Source organism: Spermophilus citellus (assembly GCF_964194105.1).
Source record: "Spermophilus citellus genome assembly, chromosome: 18".
Taxonomy (NCBI): Eukaryota; Metazoa; Chordata; class Mammalia; order Rodentia; family Sciuridae; genus Spermophilus; species Spermophilus citellus.
This window is the reverse complement of record NC_138200.1, coordinates 33,381,556-33,385,276: the sequence shown is the minus strand read 5'-3', so window position 1 is coordinate 33,385,276 and position 3,721 is coordinate 33,381,556.

Below are 3,721 nucleotides of genomic sequence, written 5' to 3'. Positions count from 1 at the left end.
AATCAACATTAGGCTAAATACTTTTTACTGGTATGGTTTGCTAGTTGTTTCTGGAGGTGATCTCAGGATGGATGGCAATAAAAGTTGGGGGGATGTATTTTTAATTGACCCCCAAATTATTTTTGCTGCAAAATTCAAATGTGGTGAGCATAATGTGGAGTTTATACTCCTCAGGAGAACTCTATAGATTTTCATATCCTATTTACATCAATAGCAAGATAATTTATCTTGATTACAGGGAGTAGTGAAGGAAGTAATTGTCATGTGCTGCTTATTATATAGTGCTTCCAAATAGATTAAAAATTCCAGAGATAGAGAGGTTTTAAAACCAGCCATAGGACATGCACAATAGCGTTTGTTTCGATAATCAATAGTAAATGATCCATGAATTAGAGATGCTTTCTTAGAATGATCATAATGTGTTTTATTCCTTTCCTTTCCAGCTCATTAACAATCAGCTTTTAAAAACACATCTGAACCTGGGTGGCACCGGCTGGATCTGCATGTCTGAACCCCAACTGCTGACTGCTGGGTCTCATGAACAGCCTCTGGCAGCCTCAGAAGTTGCACAGTGGTGATCCCTGTACCATATCTGGTCCTCAGGTGGAAACACACACCTTGCATAGTGCTTGAAAATACCTGAATTCATTTCCAACATTTGAAGGTCAGAAGAATTCACATTAAAAAAAAAAAACCGCTTTGTCTTTAAATATCAGAGAAACTGGCTATCCTGTGCCTGCATTTTGCCATGACAGAGTCTGCTAAGACTGCTAAGGGTGACTGTTTCTCTTCTAAATGGGAATGCCTCTTCCCCTCCCAACTTCTCTGCTCATTTTATCTATCTTCCTGTATTCTGTGGGTATTTGAACTTGGGGTTGTTACTTGATCTCCCACCAGTTTTTCACTGTAGACCCCACCACCACTATTCTACTGTTGTGGGCTTAATTGTGCTCACTAAATTCATATATTGAAGTCCTAACCTCCAGAGTGGGACTTTATTTGAATTTATTTTCTTTAAAAAGGTAATTAAGATAGAATGAAGTCACATGGGTGAGCCCTAATCCAGTATAGTCGACTGGTACCCCATAAGGAGATAAGACACATGTGAAGACACAGGGAAAAGACTATCTACAAGAGAATGAAAAGTCTCAGAAGAAGCTTGATCCCAGACTTCTAGCCTCCAGAAATATGAAATAATAAGTTTTTTGTGGTTTAAGCAACCCAATTTGTGGTATTCTGTTGTGGTAGCCCTAGCAAACTACTACACCCCCTCATCACTATGTTCAGAAAAATACTCTTTCTTAGTTCATCCTGCTAAGAATTGGAGAGTCATAATGTCACTGGGTTGGGGGTCTCAGTTAGGTTCCCCAAAAGGAAAGTGATCCTCAACTCAAGCCATGAGGATTCTTGATGTCATCATAAAAAAGAATTTAAGGATGATCAAAGTGAGGCACAGATGAGTTTCACTGAGAAAAAGAAGAACTACACACAAAGTAGGAGAGGAATGTACTAGTTACATCTTAGCAGGGCATATTTATACATGTAAAAATCTATGGTGCAGAGACATGATCTCAGAGGGTACTTTTATTTCTCTGTTGTGTTGGTAACTGGACATGCAAACTATTACTACTAAAGATCATTTTATTTTCTTCCTCATTTTTGATGAAAACTCACAAATCATTTCCCCAACAAAGATTTTATTATTCTACTTTATGAATTTAAGCAGTACTACATTGAGAGTTTGATGGAATGTATGATATACACATGAAGTAACTAGATCCTAGAAATATAAATCATGAGAATATCTACTTGTTGAGCAAAGGCATTCTCAAAACCTGTTTTTCTTTTAGGTCCAGGTCAGGAAAAAAAAAGTTACTGATGGACATGCAGATAAGGTCTAACAGTTGATTTTTCAGTGTTTGTGATCAGAGTATGTGAAAGTGGCCTTTAAATCTAGACTTTGAATCAGGACCACTCTTGTTTTGTCCCACATGTCTTCTTTCTACCTGTCTTTATGTCTCCTATTCCAACTCAGTGTCAAGCCATCTTCTTCGTTGTTCTTGTCATCCTGATCCTATCATCACCTCCTAATCTGTGTTTAGTTTTGCCCAATCACTTTAACGTACATTTTGTCAGAAGATCCACAGAGTAAGCCTGCAAGCCTGGTTTCTTCATGTCCCTTTCATCTGATGGGAAAGCTGGCACCTGGGGAATTTGCAGGGCCCATTCTGGGACACCGGCCTTTCACTGTATGGCAGCTTTCTTTAGCACTGCCTCCTTTCTTGCTTCTTTGTTTGTGAGGAGAGGCCAGAACCAGATGGGAGGAACTCCCTTAGGACTCGGGGACAGGGTCAGGAAATATCAAACTCTGGCACTGACCCATTTAAGAGATAGTGCTAATGACTGAGAGTGAGATACTTGTAAATGAAAAAAAGTATTTTTCAAGTCTGCAGCCAGATGGCCATGGTAACTGCATCCTTGGGAATTTGTTTCTGGAATATTTCTGGGGAGGAGACGGTGAGTAGTGTTTGCAGACGATAAATGTTCCCCTGGGTGGATATAAGTAGCCCTGAACCCTGATCCCTGAATTCCCAGTCCTGACCCAGGCCGAGCCACCCCTTGAATGAGGGTTGGGGGCCTAGATGAACATAGGTCAGGGCAGCTTTCTGTGTGCTCCTTTCCCTTTAGCCACACTTGGGTCACATAGGCTTTGGTCCTTCTTGGGGAACTCTTATCTCATTCAGTCTGTGAGCTGTGGAGAGAGATGGTGCAGTGAGCCAGGAGAATGTTCTAGTTGTCTTGACTTATAACTCCTGTTCCGCCGTTGCTGGACATTTGTGCTGCCTCACTTCCTCTGAGCCCTACCTCTGGCTGCAGTCATGACTCTGACAAACACTTCTATGGGCTCCCATCTGCTTTCCCATGGGCAGTACCTTACCTCAGACATTTGTTCTTTTTCTGAAGGCTTTTGAGGGACAGAGGGGGTTCTATCGTCAGGGGTGCTAGAGAGTTCTTTCTGCAGTTGCCCAGCAATCCAGCACCCTCAGGTGCGCCCTCAAGCTCCCTCTGCTCCTTACCCTCCATTTCCAGGACCTCTACCTCATTTCATTTGGAAGGGCTCTTTGTTGCTCCTTACCTGCTTCCAGGCCAAATACTTCATAAGATGAATAACCTCATGAAGCGGGCCCATCCTTCTCAGCCACCTTTTTTTGTAGCCAAGAATGAGATGACGATCTGGCATTTCAATTCTTTCGTTGTGTTCCTCTTCTCCAGTCCTAGGGAGGGGAATAAAGCAATGCAGAAATTTGCTTTGATTTGAAATCCAAATTTTTCTACTTTCTTCTTTTACCCCCAACTTTAGAAATTAAACAAACAACAGGTTACATTTGTGTTAAAACTCACTCAATTTTACTTAGTACTCATCTAAAATAAACCAAGTGCCTATTCTTTACCAGGCTTCACACTCAAGCAAGTCATGATAAGTAACGAAGTTAGCAGATAGTCCTCGGATGCTGACACCAGGGTGTAGGTGGATGCAAAATGCTCAAGAGGCACAGAGGAGGGAGGAAGGAGGGGGCTGGGAGGCCCTCAGTCTCATCCTGGAAAGCTGCCCCACTGCGTGGCCCTCCCCATCCCCAGCAGACTCAGTAGGAATGAGTGTCACCTCATTCTTGTCTCTTCCCACCGTCACTGTCTATTCTGGAAGAGTGACTGTAAGGCC